The sequence below is a fragment of the Moschus berezovskii genome, chromosome 8 (genome assembly GCF_049115385.1).
Source record: "Moschus berezovskii isolate FMDL1 chromosome 8, NW_MosBer_1.0, whole genome shotgun sequence".
Taxonomy (NCBI): domain Eukaryota; kingdom Metazoa; phylum Chordata; class Mammalia; order Artiodactyla; family Moschidae; genus Moschus; species Moschus berezovskii.
Genome location: NC_142467.1, coordinates 22220676 through 22245845, shown reverse-complemented (window position 1 = coordinate 22245845; position 25170 = coordinate 22220676). Strand labels below are relative to the sequence as shown.

The 25170-nt window shown below is 41.4% G+C and overlaps 1 long non-coding RNA gene and 1 pseudogene across 11 annotated transcripts in view; both read left to right on the top strand.

Annotated features, from left to right (window-relative positions):
* Positions 1-25170, top strand: part of LOC129558186 (uncharacterized) — a 180997-nt gene that overhangs the window by 117566 nt on the left and 38261 nt on the right. The gene's annotated exons all lie outside the window — the stretch shown is intronic.
* On the top strand, positions 858-4331 carry LOC129558185 (BOS complex subunit TMEM147 pseudogene; annotated as a pseudogene).

Here is a 25170-nt window from a genome sequence, read left to right as displayed (position 1 = left end):
GAACTGTGATAAATAAATGTCTGTTGTTTCTAGCAGTCCCCAACCTTTTTGGTACCAGGGACCAATTTCATGGAAGACAATTTTTCCATAGACCAGGGGTCACGGGGTTGGTTTCAGGATGATTCAAGTGCATTACATATATTGTGCACTTTGTTTCTAATCTAATACTGCCACTGATCTGACAGGAGGTACTGGTCTACCACCTGGAGTTTGGGCACCCCTGGTTTAACCCTCCAAGTCTATGGTAGTATTTTTGTTGTAGAGGCTGAGCAGAAGCCCCACTAATACTCTTAGCTTATGGAAAAATTTCTTCCCACCACAAGGACCAAAATGTAGCAATGGTGAAAGCAGGCATAGGAGAAGAGTCTGGGAAGATAGGGGGAAAAGGATCATGGTGAAGGCACAAATGGATTTGAGGAAATCATCCCCCAGTGACCAGTACCACTTAGGCTGGTATTTGTTTTTTGTTTTTTTATGAGAACTAGTCAGATGGCCTCACCTAAATGCAAAGGGACTGGGAAATGGAATTTCTGGCATACAGTCACTTTCTAGTAACATCTCTACAATATGGAGAGGAACATGTCTGGTGGACGGCTGATGGTTCATGACACCACATTTTGTATGTTACTTTCAGCTTAGAAAATGCTTTTTACAGCTGTATAATATTTGAATTTTTAAGGTCACTTTGGTTAAGAAGCAAAGTTTTTTAATGCTTGCACATTCAGTCAATTCAGTTGACTGGCCAATTAACTGAGTGAAGTCAGTCCATTTCATTGTTTGAATTTCCAGTTGTTTGGCTGAATGGAATGGTTACTTTGGCATAAAGTCTGTGCAGTAGTCCTATATAGATACAATCCCATTGCAGCTGGTGTGAAATTTGTCTTCGTCACTACATTTGTTTTTCTAGACACTGTTACCTTCCCTAATTTCATTTCCCAAATTCTTTTTAGAATGCTCCATTGTCCTAGCTTATTCAGAAGAGAGCTTTTTCAGAGCTTAACTGAGAGTGTACAAGACTAGGTTTGTCTCAGTATTTTTAACACAGTCAAGTTTGTATGTTTTATTTTTTCTGTTAGTACCTGTTGGGATCAGTTCTACAGAGCTCTGTTTTTTTTTTTTTTAAGATCTCTTGTAGTAATGTGTTGATGGTCAGACTATTAGTTATACTGAGAAGATATCTTAAAAACCAGAGCACATTACTGCAGAAGTTTAAAGGAAATTAAAAATTTTATCTCTACATTATTTCTTTGGTTTTTAATCTGTATTTTCCCCCCCTATCTTTGATGTTAGGGTGTTATCTCAGGCTTACATTAATGCCTAGCAATATGCTTTTGTAAATCCAGTCTCACCTTGGCAAAAGTCTCCAGAATTGGAGAAATTTGGAGTCAAACACTTAACATTGATTGTACTCATATTTAAAATGTAGAAATTCAATCAAATGATCCATTGACAAATATCATGAGTTCCTTTTTAAAGCTCTATGAAGCCTGCATATAGAAATGAGTGATTGCCTGCAAGGAGCTTACACTCTGGGACTTGCTCACAGCACCCCGGCGCAGCAGGATTTGGTGGAGAGGATGGGACATATGACAAAATCTTAAGTAGCAAGCAAAGATAGCCTAATGAGACGTTTGGGAGATCAGTTCTCTGACTGATCAGAAGAGAGAAGGGATAATCACCGTGCAGAGCGAATGGGAAGAGAACCTAGGGTGAGCCTTTTAGGATGGATATCAAGGGATGACATGGTTCAGAAAGAATGAGAAGTAAAGAGGTGGGGGTTTCACAAAGGGATACAAGTAAACAGAACAGTAGCCCTGGAGTCCATATAATGTTTTGAAGTAACAGTAAATAGATTTTTCTACAGGAAACGGAATGAAAACATCAGTTTAAAATGCTGGAACGGTAACCCAGCTCTCAGAAAGCCGCGCCGGCTGCGGTGGAGGCAGGCGGGCCCAGGCCGGGACTCTGGCGCCAGGCCACCAAGGCGGAGAGGCGCGCGGGCCGGGGCCGGCGTCATGACGCTCTTCAGCTTCCGGAACTGCTTCGCCCTGGCCTACTTCCCCTATTTCACCACCTACAAGTGCAGCGGCCCGAGTCCAGTGCCTTCTGGAAGTGCTTCCAGGTCGAGGTCACCTACCTGTTCGTGCAGCAGTGCAAGGTGCTGTTCTTGGCCACTTTCTTTCCCACCTGGGAAGGCGGCATCTGTGACTTCACTGGGGAGTTCATGAAGGCCAGCGTGGACATGGCAGACCCTGATAGGCCTAAACCTTGTCATGTCCCGGAATGCCGGCAAGGGGGAATACAAGATCATGGTTGCTGCCCTGGGCTGGGCCACCGCCCAGCTCATTGTGTGCTGCGGCATCCCCCTCTCGGTTGGAGCTCGGGGGCATTGAGTTTCACTGGAAATACGTCCAGATGAGCATCGACTCGAACATCAATCTGGTCCATTACATCTTGGCCTCTGCCCAGGTGTGGATGATAACACGCTATGACCTGCACCACACTTAGTGGCCAGCAGCCTTCCTCCTGATGTTCCTTAGTGACTAGAAGGCCTTTGTCATGGAGACCTTCGTCCACCTCTGTTTCCTGGGCAGCTGGACGGCACTGCTGGCTCAAGTGCTGGTGACAGGGCTTCTGGCCCTCAGCACCTCGGCCCTGTATGTCGCCTTTGTCAACGTGCACGCCTAGGCTTGGCGTCCCAGACTTTCACATACCTTCTTCTCGTCCCCAGGTTCAGTGAAGTAAACAGTATTTGAAAAGTTAAAAAAAAGAAAAAAAAAAAAAAAGGAAATCGCAGCAATAGGTTGCTATCAGATTGCAGAGAGCTCTAAATGTCAATTTGTTAAGTGCGGTCTTTATTTTATGTTCACTTTGGAACCATTAATTCCCTGGTGTTGCAGATGGTAAAAGCGTCCTCCTACAATGCAGGAGACCCAGGTTCAATCGTGGGTCGGGAAGATCCCCTGGAGAAGGAAATGGCAACCCCCTCCAGTACTCTTGCCTGGAAAATCCCATGGATGGAGGAGCCTGGTAGGCTACAGTCCATGGGGTCGACTGAGCTACTTCACTTCACTTCGAACCATTGGAGATTTGGGGATGATCTACTTAGTGACAGCAACTTGGAACCTAAATTTGTCCCCAGTTTCAGATTTCTCTCCCAGGTCTGGATTTCAAAAGTTATTGCAATTTAAAGCACAGTGATACTGGTCACTGTCCCAGACTGCCACAGGGACATTGCTTTTACCTAATTATCAAGACAGAGTGATAATCCACTCACTTTTTTCTGTGGGGGGTATCTGTCTAAGGAAAACCTATGTCTATTATAAAACTGAATCTGAGGGGTGTGAGGAGTATATAGATATGTCCCCTTTAAACTTTGAAGGAGACTGTTTACTGTTAATACAAAAATAAGACTCCTCAGAAATCATTAGCTTTTAAGAAGAATGGCCTACACATTGTGAGGTACTCTGCCTCTTGGACAAATATAGAAAGAATTGATTGTGGCATCGCTTTTAATCTCAGAGCATCAGTGAATAACCCCCACAAAGCTTGCTATACTTCTGAGTTTTGTAGTAAGGAGTTTGCAGTTGCAACCATGTGGCAAATGCAACAAGCTGACCATATTAGTACCGAGTTTATCTACGCCATCTGCTGTCATATTGACATCTGCTTCCTTCAATAGCACCTTCTTTCTCTTAGACATATTCTGCTATTTCTTCTTTTCCTTCTTTGTTTCAAGTCATATCCATTGATATCTGCACCATTTCATGATGTCAATAAAGGCGACTTTCACTGAGGAAGGGGTGGAAAGTGGGGCCAAGTGATCAAAGGACTCAGTAGAAAAAAATACCTTAATTCATGGACCTGAACACTATGTAAAAAGGTGAGCCTTGAGGTAAGAAAGGATCCAGAGGAAGCATGAGACAGAAGTGAGGGTTTAATTTGGGATTAACAAAAGCATCAGAAATAGCTAAGAAGAGACAGGGGAATGAGGACCATATGTGTACAGGGTAATAGCAGAGCAGCTCACAGAGATTAAGATGGAAAAGTTATGACCAACGTAGATAGTATACTAAAAAGCAGAGACATTACTTTGCCAACAAATGTCCATCTAGTCAAGGCTGTAGTTTTTCCAGTGGTCATGTATGGATGTGAGAGTTGGACTGTGAAGAAAGCTGATCATCGAAGAATTGATGCTTTTGAACTGTGGTGCTAGAGAAGACTCTTGAGAGTCCCTTGGACTGCAAGGAGATCCAACCAGTCCATTCTAAAGGAGATCAATCCTGGGTGTTCACTGGAAGGTCTGATGCTGAAGCTGAAACTCCAGTACTTTGGCCACCTCATGCAAAGAGTTGACTCACTGGAAAGGACTCTGATGCTGGGAGGGATTGGGGGCGGGAGGAGATGGGGACGACAGAGAATGAGATGGCTGGATGGCATCACCGACTTGATGGACATGAGTTTGAGTGAACTCCGGGAGTTGGTGATGGACAGGGAGGCCTGGCGTGCTGTGATTCGTGGAGTCGCAAAGAGTCGGACACGACTGAGCGACTGAACTGAATCTGTTAATTGGAAAGATGCTTCAGATTTCTGGCAACATATACCAAGAGCAGTAACTCCAAGTAGCCTTCTGAAATCAAGGATCAACAGGTGAAGCCTTCCTTTAATGTCATTCTTAAATTACAGTCAAAATTAACTTGTATAAACCACATCTTTTTTTAAAGGTGTTTTTGTTTGTTTTCAACATACTGTTCCACTTCATTTTTTCACTTATCCTCACAAGGTAGCTGTGAGTTAGTTTAGCATCATCAGGCAAATCTCCTGGCTCCCAATGCTTAGCTAATTCTGTTAGAAACTACTGACTTTAATTGTGTATGATTGGTGAACATTTTTTCTATTAAACAGCCACCAGATTTTTAGAACATAAGCTAAATTTCAGGAAGTGCTTGGAATTCCAAAGAATAGAAAGCTATGGCCAAGAGCAAGTGTGTATTCAGTCTGAGTCAACAGGATTCACCTGGGCATTGTTTGAGCTTTTGGTCCCTGAAGCCACGGGTCAATGATACAGAAATAGACACTCATCTCTGACGATGAAAAAGCATGGATGCTAGCTAGCATGGGAGGACAAAGCTCCTTTTCTTTCAAAACCAGATCAAATTTAAACCTGTGATTTTGGAGCTTACTCATCAGAGGAGAAATATCATGAGCTATTTGCTCTCTCTGCTGTAACATAGCTCTGGCAAGCCCGGAAGTTATGTTGAGATCGTCAAATCTATAGTCAAGGACCATCTTTGTGAATCGTGAAGCCATATGCCACTGGTTATCTGAATCGAAAAAAAATTAAAAACCAACAACAATAACAACAACAACAACAACAACAAAACTCCTCACCAAGGAAAGCAGTGATGTGATCACACAGTGCCAGGGCCCTTTGATCATCTTACACCTTATCAATCTTTATATTTAAAAAAAAAATCTTTGCTACTACATGAACCATGTAAAATACCAGAACTCCTGTAGTGTTAACAAGGAATAAAGATCTTGCACCAGATGGTGCCTCTTGTCTCCATCTATCTCTAGCCCAAACAATCTGCCAGAGTTTTGAAGAAAAATGCGATGTGATCGCGTTGCAAAGTATATGAAGTAACAGTATGAAAAGTAATCTGGCTCAAGCAATGGAACCCAGAAGGAAGGGGATTATTATGACTCTTTGAGCCCAGGAGTGAGGGTACCGCTAGCTCTGAATTTTAGTCCATAAAACAAATGGTGTACCCAGGCACAGCTGGAGGGTGAGCATCGCCCTGAGATGTCTCTTTGTATCTCTGTAATGTGATGATATCAGTCAATATGGTTGAAATTTCAGGGATTCATCTGAATATTTTGTTTATATAAAACAGAGTAAACAGTTTGATGACTTTTAAAAAGCTTACTAGCTATAAAGGGAGAGTTCATAGGAGAACTTAACTGTTTAATATTTATTACTACATTTCCTGCGGTTATGGATTTGGCCATCTTGGTGATGAGATCTTGGGCACAGTTTGTGTGTCCCCTTTGAAAAACATTCTTAAAAATGTTTAAAAGAAGCTTGGATGGGTTTTTTGTTTGTTATTTCTCTGCTTTTCCATGTGAGTTTTGTGGCCACAATATTTTCAGGTATTCTCCTGCCCTCTAATACTTTGATCATAGTACTGTTACCTCTTTGCCAAAAGATCTTTGAATATTTTATCTTTGGTCTTTTGGTATCTTTGTTTTTGTGCAGTCGCTAAGTCATGTCCGACTCTTCATGATCCCATGGACTGCAGCATGCCAGGCTTCCCTGTCCTTCACTGTCACCCTGAGTTTGTATAAACTCATGTCCATTGAGTTAGTGATGTCATCCAACAATCTCATCCTCGGTTGCCCCCTTCACCTAACACCTGTATAATTATAAAGCATTTTGTGATCAGAGATTCTTTAATGGGAAAGAAAATAGCTTTTCAGGTCTTTCCTAGATGCAACTCATTTCAACAATTAATTTAGGTTTGTATTTACTTTTGGTGCTTGGGCGAGAAGTATATAAATGGCAAGCCTAGAAAATCATGGTGATTTAATAGAAGGTAGCTCATTGGTGCTACTCAGAGTGTGGTCAGAAGACTGAATCAGATGAGCAAACTGGTAAAAGGTCTATGATAGACCCAGAAATTGAGAGTCATCGTTTAGAAATTTCCATAGTAATTTGACTAACTGTGACACCCAAACAGGTGATCACTTTCTTCGAAACTCATTTTGTCTCAGTTTACCAAAGTTTCAGTCCCTTATAGATTGGAGGAAATAAAAACTGTTCACTACCACAGAGAGTTTAAGAAGCACCACTTTATTTTTGTTTATTTTTTGATTGATGTGTAGTTGTTCTAACGTTGTGTTAGTGTCTGGGAAAGTGACTCAGTATTTATCTGTTTATATGTCATTTTTTTCATATTGTTTTCCATTATGGTTTATTACAGGATATTGAACATAGTTACCTGTGCTCTGTAGTAGGTCCTAGTTTTTTTTATACATAGTAGTTGGTATCTGCTAATCCCCAAATCCTAATTTATCCCTCTCCGATCCCTTTTCCCCTTTGGTAACCACAGTTTGTGTTCTGTGTCTGTGAGAAGCACCACTGTAGAGTCCATAATTTCATTTTCTGTAAGATGGATCAACATAGAGACGATGAATCCATCCACAGCAAGGAGGTCAGAGCAGCCATCTACTTATCATGTGTGAACCCTTACTTGGGGTCTTCAACCATAGTTGTGAAAGGAAAGGGATCTTGGAAATACTGTACAGGAGAAGGAACAGGATGAAGTCCTGAACTGAGCAGGCTGTGTGACACAGAGGCACGTACTTCCCCCGTATCAGCCTGGTGGGTGTTGCTCCCAATAGATATGGAAAAGCTTCATTGGAAATAGGACCTTGGCAACACCAGGAATTCTGGCTTTTTAGTTTGAAGTTAGTGATGGCAAACTTCTATTTAGAAATTGACAGTGAACCATGAAAGACTGTGGACCTCAACTGAAGAGTTCAATACTAGAAACTTAGAAACAGACGGGAAATTCCTCCTGATAGTTCTATTGAGAAAGAGAGGTTCCCTTCTTCACATTTTCTGATGTTTGAAATGACATTATTTGCAGCATTCCTCCTCCTTCCTTATCAGGTAGACATAATACATGGAAGTGGGTGAAGGACACGTGCTCGGGTCACTCTTACCTTTGCAGGATGTCTTGGCATGTTCCAGACACTGAAAAAATGCCATGTGCATAAGAAAAGTGGCAAAGCCTGCTTAGTAATGATGTATCTCAATGATGTTCTAAGTGAAATATTTTTTGGTATCTCAGATTTGAATTTTGTCAAAGAAATAATAATAGAAATTATCTCCAGGTTATTTCTATAAAAGCTGCTCGCTTTTCTTGAACCTTTGAATAGAGTTGAAATAGTGTTATTTGTGGTAACAATAGTATTACTGTGATTTCTGATTTTTAATTTTACTACTATTATTAATGATATTGTTTTTTTTTTTATTGGAGGCTAATTATTTTACAATATTATATTGGTTGGTTTTGCCATACATTGACATGAATCCACCCCGGGTGTACATGAGTTCCTCCTCTCGAACCCCCCTCCCACCTCCGTCCTCCCCTTATCCTCCCTCTGGGTTATCCCCGCATACCAGCCCCGAGCATCCTGTAACATGCATCAACCCTGAACTGGCGATTCGTTTCACATATGATAATATACATATTTCAATGCCATTCTCCCAAACCATCCCACCCTCACCCTCTCCCACAGAGTCCATAGACTGTTCTATACATCTGTGTCTCTTTTGCTGTCTCGTATACAGGGTTATCATTTGCATCTTTCTAAATTCCATATATATGCATTAGAATATTGTATTGGTGTTTTTCTTTCTGGCTTACTTCACTCTGTATAATAGGCTCTAGTTTCATCCACCTCATTAGAACTGATTCAAATGCATTCTTTTTAATGGCTGAGTAATACTCCATTGTGTATATGTACCAAAGCTTTCTTATCCATTCCTCTGCAGATGGGCAAAAGCAAAAATAAACAAATGGGACCTAATTAAAATCAAAAGCTTCTGCACAGCAAAGGAAACTATAAGCAAGGTGAAAAGACAACCTTCAGAATGGGAGAAAATAATAGCAAATGAAGCAACTGATAAAGGATTAATCTCCAAAATATACAAGCAGCTCCTGCAGCTCAATTCCAGAAAAATAAATGACCCAATCAAAAAATGGGCCAAAGAACTAAACAGACATTTCCTCAAAGAAGACAGAAAGATGGCTAACAAACACATGAAAAAATACTCAACATCCCTCGTAATCAGAGAAATACAAATCAAAACCACAATGAGAGACCATTTCACACCAGTCAGAATGGCTGCTATCCAAAAGTCTACATGCAATAAATGTTGGAGAGGGTGTGGAGAGAAGGGAACCCTCTTACACTGTTGGTGGTAATGCAAACTAGTACAGCCACTATGGAGAACAGTGTGGAGATTCCTCAAAAAACTGGAAATAGAACTGCCATATGATCCAGCAATTGCACTACTGGGCATACACACCGAGGAAACCAGAATTGAAAGAGACACATGTACTCCAATGTTCATTGCAGCACTGTTTATAATAGCCAGGACATGGAAGCAACCTAGATGTCCATCTGCAGACGAATGGATAAGAAAGCTTTGGTACATATTAATGATAGTTAATTTATTTCAAACCCTCTAAATTTTTAGGGTTCTTATAGACTCTAATAGTGGAAAAACCATTTATATTGTTTCTTCTATGGAAAATCTAATTTAGAATTGTGACTAGAGGAATCAGTGGCACTCCATATAATTCACGGTATGGGTATGTGCATGTGCAGGCACGCACGCGTGCACACACACACACACACACAAACGCATAACTACCTTATGGTCTCTTTTGACTTCCTGGTGTAAGTAGTGAAAAATTGTTGGGACTCAGGTAAGCATTCATCCCTCTAGGTCTTGGAGATATAGGAGTTCACCCAAAATGTAATGTGAATTGTTTGTTCTTAAGGTATATATTATAGCTCTATTGATGTCTCATTTGGAAAGAAGTTCATGTCATCTTACTATTAATCTTATTTTTTTTTTAGTCAAATACCGAACCCATTCCCATTTTAGCTCTGGTGCCCAAGGAAGAGGCACAACTCCACTTGCTGCTGGGTCTCCAGGGGGAATGAGGATTGCAGTGATCTCTCTCCCTGAGCTTTGGGAAGCTTGCTGAATGTGAACCTGACATTGAACAAATGGCAGAGGTCAAGACAATGTCAGCTAAACAATCTCCCTTCCGGCTTCTTAGGGCTTCCCTGGTGGCTCAGACGGTGAAGAATCTGCCTGCAATACAGGAGACCCAGGTTTGATCCCTGGGTTGGGAAGATCCCCTGGAGAAGGTCATGGCAACCCACTCCAGTATTCTTGCCTGGAGAATCCCATGGATAGGGGAGCCTGGTGGGCTACAGTCCATGGGGTCACAAAGAGTCGGACACGACTAGGCAACTAACACTTTGACTTTCAGCTTAACACATAGAAAATGCATAGGCAAAGTTGTAACTTCTTTTTTTTTTTCCTCTGTTTCTTCTTGACCATCCTCCTCAAACTTGCCATTGGCTCTCCTTTTCATGTGTTTGTGTTCTTCCCTCTGTGTGGGCATCTTTGAGGAGCAAGGAGGGCCTGCTTACGCACTGCACATCACTCGGGCTGTCGTTTCCCGGGCCGGGTATTTCAGTGCAATTGCATCTCTATTCATCTGCTGACAGAAGTGGCAGTGGTGCAGACACGGGTATTTGTTATTGAAACAAACAAAGAGTGTGGCGTTAGAGATTTGTATGCAAAACCTTCACAACAAAACTAAGTAGCTATTTACTTTAAATATGCCAATTAACTGTTACTAATGTACAGTGCACTTCTAGGTTAAGGATGATTGATAGTAACATGCAGTGAAATGTTCTTAAACTGCAGTCAGCAAATGTAAATGTACAAAATGGAAAGAACCAGCGGCTGACAGCACTCGTTACATGTTTCAAAACAACACTTTCAAATTGTTCCTTTATTGTTCTTTCATCATGTCTTGGTTCTGCACTTCCACAGCCTGGTAGCCAACAATGTACTAAGAAAGTTTCAGAAAAGAAAATGTTTTCTTATGAAGTAAACATCATGGGCCTAATCTCATTTGTTTCACTCAGGCAGAACTCTTAGGAACCACAGTGGGAGTTTTGCTTGACTGACGAGAATAGCCTTGTCTCTTTTAAATGTCTGACATGGAATCTGTTGCTATTACAAAACTAATTAAAAGGAGAAATGACTTCTCCTTTGGTTGCTATGTCCTGTCTCAGCAGACAGTCACTTCTTCATTGACTCTAAACCAGCACCACCCAAAAGTAATACAACCAAAGCCACAAATGTTAGCCACATATATATTTTTAAATTTCCTAGGAGCCAAGTTTTAAAAAGTAAAAAGAAACAGGTGACATTAATTTTAATAGCATTTTACTGAATGTAGTCTATCTAGACTCTTTATCATTTTACCATGGGATCAATACAAAATAAGGTATTTTGCATTTTTTTTCTTCATACTAAATCTTTGAAATTTGGTGTATTTTATGCTTAGTCAGAAGAATGGGCTTATGCCAATTCAGAAGAACCACATCTCAAGTTTCTGGTAGTTTTCCATGGCCAGTGTCTACTATAAGAAACAGCACAGCTCTAAGTGGCATCATCTGAAGATCGGTGTAGTGTCCTTGATTAAAATGTTCCCTTTGGATAGTCAGGAAAAGTTGGATATGCATCCTGAAACAACACCATGATGCAATTGCTGTTCATGTCCACCAATTACTGTTAAAGCCGGATGTTTTGTTGTAGAAAGACTAAATTCATAAACTCAGTCATATGACTTATGATTTTATAAAGCTCCCTGGCTGTTAAAATGCTAAAATGTTTGTGCCGGTGTTACTATATAAATATTCTAAAAATCTCAGAAGAACACAGGGGATTATTTTTAAAATATCAAAGGCCTTTTGATGTACACCATTGAAATGTCAGTTGAATGTTTTTATGATACATTTTATATTCCTCACAACAATGAAAGTTGGGTGTGTATTGTTAGAAAAGCAATTAAGTGCAGATATTGTCAAGTAAACCCTCTAAGAAAGGAAAAACTCGATCTGATAATTCCAGTTAATTATTTATTAACACCAACTATAAATTTAAAAAAAACAATGCAAACATGATTAAGCAGAAATTGAACATCCAACAAGGGAGGAGGGCTTCCCAGGTGGTGCTAGTGGTAAAGAGCCTGCCTGCCAGTGCAGGAGACATAAGAGTTGCTGGTTCGAACCCTGGGTTGGGAAGATCCCCTGCTGAAGGGCTCGGCAACCCACTCCAGTATTCTTGCCTGGAGAATCCCAAGGACAGAGGAGCCTGGAGGGCTGTACTCCACAGGGTCACAAAGAGTCAGACATGACTGAAGCGACTTAGCACACATGCATGGAATTGACTTTTCCAAAATCAGACAATTTGTCTTAACTTTATGTCTCCTGTGTGCTTAGTTCAGTTCAGTTCAGTCACTCAGTCATGTCTGACTCTTTGCAACCCCATGGACTGCAGCACACTAGGCCTCCCTGTCCATCACCAACTCCTGGAGTTTACCCAAACTCATGTCCATTGGTCAGTGATGACATCCAACCATCTCATCCTCTGTCATCCCCTTCTCCTCCTGCCTTCAATCTTTCCCAGCATCAGGGTTTTTTCAAATGAGTCAGCTCTTCGTATCAGGTGGCCAAAGTATTGGAGTTTCAGCTTCAACATCAGTCCTTTCAATAAACACCCAGGACTGATCTGCTTTAGGATGGACTGGTTGGATCTCCTTGCAGTCCAAGGGACTCTCAAGAGTCTTCTCCAACACCACAGTTCAAAAGCATCAGTTCTTCAGCACTCAGCTTTCTTTACAGTCCAACTCTCACATCCATCCATGACACTGGAAAAACCATAGCCTTGACTAGACGGACCTTTGTTGGCACACTGGTAAATACCACTGTGGAGGTAAACGACAACAAAGGTAACAGTAATAGCAACACAGGTAATGCCATATTCAGATTTGGGCAAGACATTTGTGTGAGGAGCAACCTCTGAAACAAACCACAATAAGGCGGTCATCAGAAGTATTGAAATACTCTCCATGTGTAATTTTTGAAGACTTCCTGGAGAATTGTGGAAACTCCTCTGCCCTGCTCTGCTCTGGCTTCCATGCTGGCTGCATTTCCCAGACTTCCATGTCAGCTGACCTTCCAGTGGATTCAGCCAGTGGGAAACCCCAGTTGGAGAGTAAAGTGCTGGAGGAAGGGGGCAGCACTGTGCCCCTGTTTCTCTGTGCCTCAGGTGACCTGGAATGTCTCAGGTCATGTCTTCTCTGTATGTGCAGTTCCTGTTCTTCATTCCTGTCCCAGTTCCGTGATCCTAAGACTTGACCCTGGTCTCACAGGCATTTTCCCTTTTCCCTTCTAACCTAGAAGTCCCAGTAATTTCCTGCTATTTCTAATCTCTGGGTTACCTCACCACCCCCCAGTTGAGTGAGCCTTTCTGCTTCTATGTAACCAATTCCCTCTATTAAATGTCCCCTTCCTCCATTGCAATACTTAGACCCCATTCTATGCCCACCAGTTGAATTGTGACAAAATAGAGATTCTGGAAACAAAAATGAGCCCATTTCCAAATAAATTACCAAGCAGATTGCTTATGTGCACCCCAAAAGAACCAATGATCATTAAGAGCCAACATGAGTTTCTTAAGCACAATCGTGACCGGTTCACTTTGATTATTTAATTGGTGGTGGAAGAAATACTGGCATTAATACATGAGCGAGGACTTTGAAGTGATCTCTCGTGATGTCCTTGTGGTTAATAGACACATGTGTGCTAGATGATACAGATTTAACCAGGTTTATAGGCTGTACTGGAAAATACCTAGAGGGAAACATGGCTGCCTTTCAATATTTGAAGAGGGATTAGATTAGATCTTTGAAATACTAGGGGCTAGAGCCAGGATCAATGTTTGAAGTTCAAGGAATCTGATTTTGGCTCAGTAAAGGGGAATGCATTCTAAGAATCAGAGTTTTCAGAAATGGAATAGACTGTCTGTTAGGAAGATAATTTTGCCCCTAGTTATAGCCATAGATTTTAGCTTTGAAGAATGGAGTGAAAGGGATTCTTGTATTGAACTTGAAATAGATCATTCCTTATGTTTCTTCCAACTGTGAAAGCTTAAGAAGTTATGAGTTTGGTCATCCATGCTTGATACTAACATGGCACGAAATGTAATTCTGGCATTTGATAAGACTGCAGAAGGAGCCCCCAATTTTGATCATTGTTAGTATCCGTGATTACTGTCTTAGTAAAGAACCAACTAACCAATCTCAGTTTGTTGTTCTTGTTTGTTGTTCAGTCATACAGTTGTGTCCGACTTCTTGTGACCCCATGGACTGCAGCACGCAAGGCCTCTCTGTCCATCACTATCTCCCCAAGTTTGCCCAAGTTCATGTCCTTTGCATTGGTGATGCCATCCAACCATCTCATCCTCTGATGTCCTTTCCTCCTTTTGTCCTCAGTCTTTCCCAGCATCAGGGAATTTTCCAGTGAGTCAGCTGTTCGCATCAGATGACCAAAATACCAGGGTTTCCACTTAAGCAGCAGTTCATCCAACGAGTATTCAAGATTGATTTCATTTAAGATTGACTGGTTTGATCTCCTTGCTGTTCAAGGGACTCTCAGGAGTCTTCTTCAGCACCATAGTTCGAAGACATCAATTCTTCAGCACTCTGACTTCTTTACAGTCCACTGCTGGGATTTTTTAAATCCCAGTTTATAAAAGCATAAAAATATTAGTTTTCAGTTCAAAGAGAAGATATTTTTCTCTAATTATGAGAAAGTCAGCATTTAAAAATTATTTTAAAATATTTATTATCTTTTTTATTGAAGTATCAGTTCAGTTCAGTTCAGTCGCTCAGTCGTGTCCGACTCTCTGCGACCCCATGAATCACAGCACGCCAGGCCTCCCTGTCCATCACCAACTCCCGGAGTACACTCAAACTCATGTCCACAGAGTCGGTGATGCCATCCAGCCATCTCATTCTCCATCGTCCCCTTCTCCTCCCGCCCCCAACCTTTCCCAGCATCAGAGTCTTTTCCAGTGAGTCAACTCGTCGCATGAGGTGGCCAAAGTATTGCAGTTTCAGCTTTAGCATCAGTCCCTCCAATGAACATCCAGGATTGATCTCCTTTAGAATGGACTGGTTGGATCTCCTTGCAGTATAAGGGACTCTCAAGAGTCTTCTCCAACACCACAGTTCAAAAGCATCGATTCTTCGGCGATCAGCCTTCTTCACAGTCCAACTCTCACATCCATACATGACCACGGGAAAAACCATTGCCTTGACTAGACGGACCTTGGTTGGCAAAGTAATGTCTCTGCTTTTTAATATACTATCAAGGTTGGTCATAACTTTCCTTCCAAGGAGCAAGCGTCTTTTAATTTCATGGCTGCAATCAGCATCTGCAGTGATTTTGGAGCCCAAAAAAACAAAGTCTGACACTGTTTCCACTGTTTTTCCATCTATTTCCCATGAAGTGATGGGACCAGATGCCATGATCTTTGTTTTCTGAATGTTGAGCTTCAAACCAACCTTTTCACTCTCCTCTTTCACTTTCATCAAGAGGCTTTTGAGTTCCTCTTCACTTTCTGCCATAAGGGTAGTGTCATCTGCATATCTGAGGTTATTGATATTTCTCCCAGCAATCTTGATTCCAGCTTGTGCTTCTTCCAGCCCAGCGTTCCTCATGATGTACTCTGCATATAAGTTAAATAAGCAAGGTGACAATATACAACCTTGACGTACACCTTTTCCTATTTGGAACCAGTCTGTTGTTCCATGTCCAGTTCTAACTGTTGCTTCCTGACCTGCATACAGGTTTCTCAAGAGGCAGGTCAGGTGGTCTGGGATTCCCACCTCTTTCAGAATGTTCCACAGTTTATTGTGATCGACACAGTCAAAGGCTTTGGCATAGTCAATGAAGCAGAAATAGATGTTTTTCTGAAACTCTCTTGCTTTCTCCATGATCCAGCGGATGTTGGCAATTTGATCTCTGGTGCCTCTGCCTTTTCTAAAACCTGCTTCACATATTGCTGAAGCCTGGCTTGGAGAATTTTGAGCATGACTTTGCTAGCATGTGAGATGAGGGCAATTGTGCGGTAGTTTGAGCATTCTTTGGCATTGGCTTTCTTTGGGATTGGAATGAAGACTGACCTCTTCCAGTCCTGTGGCCACTGCTGAGTTTTCCAAATCTGCTGGCATATTGAGTGCAGCACTTTCACAGCATCATCTTTCAAGACTTGAAATAGCTCAACTGGAATTCCATCACCTCCACTAGCTTTGTTTGTAGTGATGCTTTCTAAGGCCCACTTGACTTCACATTCCAAGATGTCTGGCTCTAGGTCAGTGATCACATTATCGTGACTATCTTGGTCGTGAAGATCTTTTTTGTACAGTTCTTCTGTGTATTCTTGCCACCTCCTCTTAATATCTTCTGCTTCTGTTAGGTCCATACCATTTCTGTCCTTTATCGAGCCCATCTTTGCATGAAATGTTCCCTTGGAATCTCTAATTTTCTTGAAGAGCTCTCTTGTTTTTCCTATTCTGTTGTTTTCCTCTATTTCTTTGCATTGATCACTGAGGAAGGCTTTCTTATCTCTCCTTGCTATTCTTTGGAACTCTGCATTCAGATGCTTATATCTTTCCTTTTCTCCTTTGCTTTTCGCCTCTCTTCTTTTCACAGCTATTTGTAGGGCCTCCTCAGACAGCCATTTCGCTCTTTTGCATTTCTTTTCCATGGGGATGGTCTTGGTCCCTGTCTCCTGTACAATGTCATGAACCTCCGTCCAGAGTTCATCAGGCACTCTATCAATCAGATCTAGTCCCTTAAATCTATTTCTCACTTCCACTGTATAATCATAAGGGATTTGATTGAGGTCATATCTGAATGGTCTAGTGGTTTTCCCTACTTTCTTCAATTTAAGTCTGAACTTCGCAATAAGGAGTTCATGATCTGAGCCACAGTCAGCTCCTGGTCTTGTTTTCGCTAACTGTATACAGCTTCTCCATCTTTGGTTGCAAAGAATATAATCAATCTGATTTCGGTGTTGACCATCTGGTGATGTCCATGTGCAGAGTCTTCTCTTGTGTTGTTGGAAGAGGGTGTTTGCTATGACCAGTGCATTCTCTTGACAAAACTCTATTAGCCTTTGCCCTGCTTCATTCCGTGCTCCAAGGCCAAATTTGCCAGTTACTCCAGGTGTTTCTTGACTTCCTACTTTTGCATTCCAGTCCCCTATAATGAAAAGGACATCTTTTTTGGGTGTTAGTTCTAAAAGGTCTTGTAGGTGTTCATAGAACCGATTAACTTCGGCTTCTTCAGCATTACTGGTTGGGGCATAGGCCTGGATTACTGTAATATTGAATGGTTTGCCTTGGAAACGAACAGAAATCATCCTGTCATTTTTAAGATTGCATCCAAGTACTGCATTTCGGACTCTTTTGTTGACCATGATGGCTACTCCATTTCTTCTAAGGGATTCCTGCCCACAGTAGTAGATATAATGGTCATCCGAGTTAAATTCACCCATTCCAGTCCATTTTAATTCACTGATTCCTAGAATGTCGACGTTCACTCTTGCCATCTCCTGTTTGACCACTTCCAATTTGCCTTGATTCATGGACCTAACATTCCAGGTTCCTATGCAATATTGCTCTTTACAGCACCGGACCTTGCTTCTATCACTGGTCACATCCACAGCTGGGTATTAGTTTTGCTTTGGCTCCATCCCTTCATTCTTTCTGGAGTTATTTCTCCACTGAGCTCCAGTAGCATACTGGGCACCTACCGACCTGGGGAATTCCTCATTCAGTAGCCTATCATTTTGCCCTTTGTTACTGTTCATGGGGTTCTCAAAGCAAGTATACTGAAGTGGTTTGCCATTCCCTTCTCCAGTGGACCACATTCGGCTGTGGTCCATGTGATCAGATCGGCTAGTTTCCTGTGATTATGATTTCAGTGTGTCTGCCCTCTGATGCCCCCTCGCAATACCTACCGTCTTATTTGGGTTTCTCTTACCTTGGTCGTGGAAAATCTCTTCACAGCCGCTCCAGCAAAGTGCAGCCTCTGTACCTTACCTTGGACGAGGGGTATCTCCTCAAGGCCGCCCCTCCTGACCTTGAACGTGGAGTAGCTCCTCTCGGCCCTCCTGCGCCCGCGCTGCCACCGCCTGTTGGACGTGGGGTAGCTCCTCTCGGCCGCGGGCCCTGGCCTCAGGTGTGGGGTAGCTCCTCACGGCCGCACCTCTTTGCGTGGTTTGTTGCGCTGGGGCCGGCGTCTCTCGCGTCGCGTCTGCGCCGCCGGGGCCGGCGTCTGTATACTTATTGAAGTATAGTTACTTACAATATGATACTAGTTTCTGGTATACAGCATACTGATTCGTTTTTTTTTTTTAAATTATTTGTTTATTATTAACAGATAATTGCTTTACAGAATTTTGCTGTTTTCTGTCAAACCTCAACATGAATCAACCATAGGTATACATATATCCCCTCCCTGCAAATCAGCAAATTATAAAAGGTGTAAGGGCTTTCCTGCTGGCCCAGTGGTTAAGAATCCAGCTTGTAGTGCAGGAGACACCAGTTCTATCCCTGGTCTGGGAGGATTCCATGTGCCGTAGAGCAGCTAAGCCCATGCACCACAACTCCTGAGCCCGTGAGCTGCAACTACTGAAGCCTGCCGGCCTGGAGCCCATACTCTGCAACAAGAGAAGCCTCCGCAATGAGAAGCCCACACACTACATGAAGAGTAGCCACTGAGCACAACTAGAGAAAGCCCGAGTACAGCAATGAAGACCCACTGCAGCCAAAAATAGAAGAAAGAAAGAAGTCTTTAAGAGGGAGAACAAAAGTCTTAGCAAATACTGTGTAAATATAATCATGATGGTTATATATTTAGAGTAAGAAGATATATATACCAGAAAATTTAAAGTGAGGAATGGCTCAGTCTTGTGTAGGTTAGCTGCTAAGACAAAACCTAAAAAAGTTTTTGTAAAAGATGAAATTTTTTGCAGAAATTATTATCCCTTGCTTGGACAGAAAACAGTTGAACTTCAGTTGTAGTCAAGTAATCAATCACTCAAAAAGCCTTCATCAAACACATGCTATATGTTTAGTATCAGAGATAGCCGTAAACAAAAATTTTAATCAGGGGAAGTTGTATTCTTATCTCTTTTTCTCCGCACTTGACAATTCAGTGGTCCCTAACCTTTTTGGCATCAGGGACCAGTTCCGTGGAGGACAGAATTTCCATGGACTGGGGCTGGAGGGATAGTTTCTGAGTGATGCAAGCACATTACATTTATTGCATACTTTATTTCTATTATTTTTACATCCGCTCCACTTGAGATCATCCGGCCTTAAATCCTAGATATTGGGGATCCCTGCAAGACATGATGTCCTGTGTTTGAAAAATTTCCAGTGGCCTCCAGGCCTCTACCCTTTACTTTTCAGGAGTGGATCTGAGAAAATATTTCTCAGTAAGACACAAAATATATCCTAAGTAACACTACTTGTTGAACAGAGGTATGAATCAGTGAAAACATGAGTAAACTTTTATCAAGAGGATTTCATTCACTTGTTCTGATGAACATCTTTTGGGTTCCTACTATACACAAGGGCTTCCCAGGTGCTTCAGCAGTGATGAATCCACTTGCCAATTCAGTAGACATGGGTTCAATCCCTGAGTTGGGAAGATCCCTTGGAGTAGGAAATGGCAACTCACTCGAGTATTCTTGCCTGGGAAGTCCCATGGACAGAGGAGCCTGGTGGGCTACCGTCCATGGCGTCGCAAAAGATTCAGGCACATTATAAAGAAAACGTTGAATGAACAACCCATTGTCTCCACTCTCAAAAATCTCCAGGATTGTGATGATAGTTCTGCACACACAGAGCTAATTTTAATACAACATGGTTTAAGTGCTGTGCTACAGGTATTAACACAATGCTATGGTAACACAGAGGAGCACGAGATTGATTTGTTAATTCAGCTGCAGTGGGGACTGGGTGAAAGGAAGGAGCTGATAGGGGAAAAGCTTCAGATAAGGAATGTTGAAACTGAGGCTAAAGGAAAAAAGTATTTCTTCCCAGATAAAGGAGTAAGCAGCAGAGAGAGTTTGCAAGCCTTTAAAGGCTTTCCTTTTTAACAGCTACAGATTTCTGCTGGCATTAACCAGGGGTTAAAGCACCACTGTGGGAGTTTAAGGAGATGTTGTCTCTAACAGACTCTTCACAGGAAGTTGCTTATTCTCCCATGTAGGGTCAGCCTGGTCCATTACTCTGCTATGTACTTGTATATTAACAGTGGCTTAATGATTACTCTGAATGGTCTGATAAATTTGATAAGTAATGCACATTGAGTTTTTAGGTTTCAAACAAATATTCAGTTGAAGCCTTCTGCATGAATTCTTCCTTTCAAAGTTAACCTCTACAGGCTCATTTTTCAGCAAGGTGTTCACTTTGTAGATGTAAACTCATAGGCAGCACGACATACAATAATATTAATGTACTACTCACAAGATTTTTTTTTTTTTGGAAAACATGTATTTATAGCTTCAGTGGTCTCCTAGCACTCCGATCTTTTAACACATGCCAACTTTTATGGCAGCTCACAAAGCAATGGTGCCTCCCACTTCTGCTTTTATTCTCCAGGGCAGAAGTATTGAAAGGAAAACTTTTAGGCCAAAAGAAATAAGGTCAAGAGACTGGATAGTCAGGCTCATGTGGAGTTGCTACCCAAAATCTACTTGAAGGATCAAACTCCAGATTTCAATAGCTGAAGCCTGAAGAATTTCTCTAATGAACTAGAAACAATTGGTAAAAGCAAACACTTAGGAAAAGATTAGTTTCAGCTAGGAAGATGTTATAGTCAGAGCCTCCCAAGGATTATTAATTTGTAAATAATGTACATGAACTTTTAATTTAGCCTTCAGTTTTACTGGTGTTGAAATCTTGTTCTACTTTGGATCTACTGATTTTTCCATTCCAGAGTCAGTGCCACTTTTAAAGGGTGGTTTAGAAACCAATAATTTAATCCACATTCCGCTAAAACTTTTAGTAGAAGTTTCTTACTCAGATGTATGTTTTTTTTTTTTGCTTAAAAAAATCTGATTTTAATTGCCAAACTCATTTAAAAAAATCAATTCAATGAAAAAATGCTATGATTTTCCACTATTTTTTTTCTTTCTTTAAACTCAAGGGAAAACATGGATGAATAACAAAAAAAGTACCCTGTATAGAGTATTCTTTAATGTCTCACTTTGGTGATGTATGAAATCAAAACCAAATTGTTCAAGCCAGCTCAAAGGCTTCTTTTGAATTATCCAGAGTGCTTGTGTTTTGCAGTCATTTCTTATGATGGTTTTATTTTGTTCCTCTGGTATGCACCATCATATTAACACATGCTAAGTAAGGGGCAGTTTTTAAAAATACATGCTTTGGTTGCTAAATGTGGCTCTACTTTTGTCTTGGCCAAAAATTATTCTGGAGTTTCCATTAAGAATGGTTAAGCCCGGATGGGTAGAGGAACCCTTAAATGAGATGAATAGGTGTTTGTTGGGTAAATAAAGCCTTTATTTTTGTGATTCTGCTCTTTTGAGGAGAATGTGATATTTCCTCATTTGAATATCTTTATGATGCAAAAATATTTAGACAATGAAACCCATCAGAGAACTTGAGTCATTTGACTGCTGGAAAAGTTGGGGGAGGGAGGAGAAGGGGACGACCGAGAATGAGATGGCTGGATGGCATCACCGACTCTGTGGACATGAGTTTGAGTGAACTCTGGGAGTTGGTGATGGACAGGGAGGCCTGGTGTGCTGTGATTTATGGGGTTGCGGAGAGTCGGACGTGACTGAGCGACTGAACTGAACTGAACTGAACTGAGTTACATTACAATTTAGTTAATGGCCTGGCTTCTAGAACTAACTGAAATCATCTCTAATATGGTCACCACCAGTAAATGATCAGAAAGAAGCAAACAGTACACAATCATTCAAAGGAGAATCTTTAAGGAGAAATTTCCTTCCAACATTGCAAGTGTGTTACTTAACACCTTTTTGGTTATGCTAACAGAGTTCCATGTCAGATTGGCTTCATTAAAACATAAGAATTTATTGTAAGAATACTTCACAGAGCCCAAGGGCAGGAGAGCTCATGAGGGACTCACACTCCTTGAAATATTTTTCTTCATTCAAAATTTTCTGGCTAGAGGCCAAGTGTTAAATTTCCTGTTGTGTAACATAGCCTCTTTCTGTCTCATCTCAAGGTCTTATTCTTGAGTTCTAGGTACTCAGGCTTCCCTCTCTGCTTCTCTGCACCCTCTGCTATCCACAGCTTCTCAATTTACATGTCCTCTGTTCAGTCCAGATTTGAAGGAAATAAAATCAACCAGAGCCCTGGTGGCTCAGATGGTACAGAATATGCCTGCAATGCAGGAGACCTGGGTTCAATCCCTGGGTCAGGAAGATTCCCTCGAGAAGGGAATGGCAATTCACTCCAGTATTCTTCCCTGGAGAATTCCATGGACAGAGGAGCCTGGTGGGTAACAGTCCATGGGATTGTAGAGTCAAACACGACTGAGCAACTAACACTGTTTAGCAAAGTAGTCTTCAGTCCAGATTTACAGGAAAGAAAATCAATCAGAGTTACTTTGACTTAGGAAAGGTGTTGACTCCTAGCTGGCCACGACCAGGTCGGGTCTCATGTGCAAATATGGTTGCCAGGTTTTGATCTCCATGGGAAAGAAAGAGAGTGTTGGCTTCATCAAAAAGGAGATAAAATGAGTTGGCAGACCCTCTGAAGATAGCCCCTTTACAAATGGAATCAATTCAGTTCACTTAAAGACACATACAGATATAGCCTATAGTTTTTCTAAAACTTTAGTACTCTTGCTGAAACTCTTCTACGTAAGACATTTAAAAATATTGGGCCATATCGTTTAGGAAATTTAGTTCAGAGAGGCAATGTGTATCCGGGAAAGAACAAAGACTTAATGGAATGACAGATTTGAGTTCCATTTTTGGTTCCTACATTTAGCATATTGGTGGCGGGGGTGGGAGAGGGGATAATGATACCTACCCCACAGGTATTCTGACAGTTAATAACACTATACGTATAATGTCTAGCCTAGTGTATGCTGCTGCTGCTATGTTGCTTCAGTCATGTCTGACTCTGCGGCCCCATAGACGGCATCCCACCAGGCTCCGCTGTCCCTGGGATTCTCCAGGCAAGAACACTGGAGTGGGTTGCCATTTCCTTCTCCAATGCATGAAAGTGAAAAGTGAAAGTGAAGTCACTCAGTCGTGTCTAACCCTTAGCGACCCCATGGACTGCAGCATAAGCCTAGTGTATAGTTCATGGAATAATTAATACATGAAACTATTATTACTCTCTTTGTATTTCGTGTGATTTGGAATCACATAATCAACAATATGATTTCAAATGAAGTACAGATAGGTTGTTGGCTCAAGAAGGGCTCCTTTGTGACAGCCATTTAAGAACTTGAAAATAGAGAAATGAATATTTTTTCTTCAAGTTAAATTGCAAAACCAGCTCAAAATGAAACAGAGAGGTAGGCAGAGTCAATTTAGAGCAATCTTCCCCAAACTGTTCTTCCACAAGTTGGTAATAATCTGCACAATACCTAAAATATCATTTAATCTTTTCAGTGAAATTAGCCTTATATCAATCCACCATTTAAAAGTATTTAACTTTATCTTTGATGAAGTCTTAGGGCTCAGATGGCAAAGAATCTCCCTGCACTGTGGGAGACCCAGGTTCAATCCCTGGCCTGGGAAGATCCCCTGGAGAGGGAAATGGCTACCCACTTTAGTATTCTTGCCAGGAGAATTCCACGGACAGAGAAGCCTGGTGGGCCACAGTCCATGGGTCACAAAGAGTTGGACATGACTGAGCGACTATCACTACTACTACTAACCTCATCTTTGTAATACTGTTTTTGAAATTAAGATTTGGTACATTTGTTATTCATTTTTTCCAATAACCATATAGCAAATACATAATTATTCATGTAAAAAAGTCCTCTTCTTTTTATCCCATAACATGAACTTGTGGAAACACTGACTTTACAAAATGAAAATGACTCCAAGGCTATAAAACTGACCTGTACCTGAATGAAGACGTGACTGTATTTGTTGTTGTTGTTCAGTTGCTAAGTCATGTCCTACTTGTGCCCTCCTTTGCGACCCCATGAACTGAGGCATGACAGGCTTCACTGTCCTTCATTATTTCCTGCGGTTTGCTCAAACTCATGTCCACCGAGTCGGTGATAGCATCCAAACATCTCATCCTCTGTTGTCCTCTTCTCTTCCTTACCTCAGTCTTTCCTAGAATCAAAGTCTTTTCCAGTGAGTCAGTTCTTTGCATCATGTGGCCAGAGTACTGGATCTTCATCTCCAGCATCAGTCCTTCCAATGAATATTCAGGGTTGATTTCCTTTAGGATTTACTGGTTTGATTTCCTTGCTGTCCAAGGGACTCTTAAGATCTCCAGCACCACAGTTCGAAAGCATCAATTCTTTGTCACTTAGCCTTCTTTATGGTCCAGCTCTCACATCAATACATGACTACTGGAAAAACCATAGTTTTTACTATACAGATCTTTGCTGGCAAAGTGATATCTCTGCTTTTTAAATACATTGTTTAGGTTTATCATAGCTTTCCTTGCAAGGAGCAAGTGTCTTTTAATTTCATGGCTACAGTCACTGTCCCCAGTGATTTTGGAGTCCAGGAAAATAAAATCTGTCACTGTTTCCACTTTTTCCCCATCTATTTTCCATAAAGTGATGCCATGATCTTAGTGTTCTGAATGTTGAGTTTTAAGCCAGCTTTTTCATTCTCTTCTTTCACCTTCATCCAGAGGCTCTTGAGTTCTGCCATTAGGGTGGTATCATCTGCATATCTGAGGTTGTTGTTATTTCTTCCAGCAGTTTTGATTCCAGTTTGGGATTCATCCAGCTTGACATTTCACATGATGTACTCTGCATATAAGTATGACAATATATGGCCTTGATGTCCTCCTTTCCCAATTTTGAACCAGTCTATCTGCTATCATATTTAAAGAAATATATTTTTCAATGAAAACAAAAATAAGTTGGTCAACCATGGAACACAGCAGAATTGAGTCAGTCCAGCAGCAGACTCATGGGTCTCTGGGTGCAGGATACCCTGCCAGACCCACGTGCTCAGCCTGACCCTTTGATGGGTTCTTTTCCTCTTGTGGAGACAGACAAATCAGCCCATTGGAGAAAGCCACTTAACTTCCCTGTGATTTAGGTTTATTCATTTTTAAAATAGGGATGTAACACAGTACTAAATGTATTGACTTCAGAAAGCATTAAAATAATGTCCCCAATGAAGTTCTTTTTATTTTAACTTAAAAAAAAAAGACCCTTACTCTTACTCTGATTCATTTTGGGTAGTCAACCTGACTTGTCAGGCCACCTGAATTA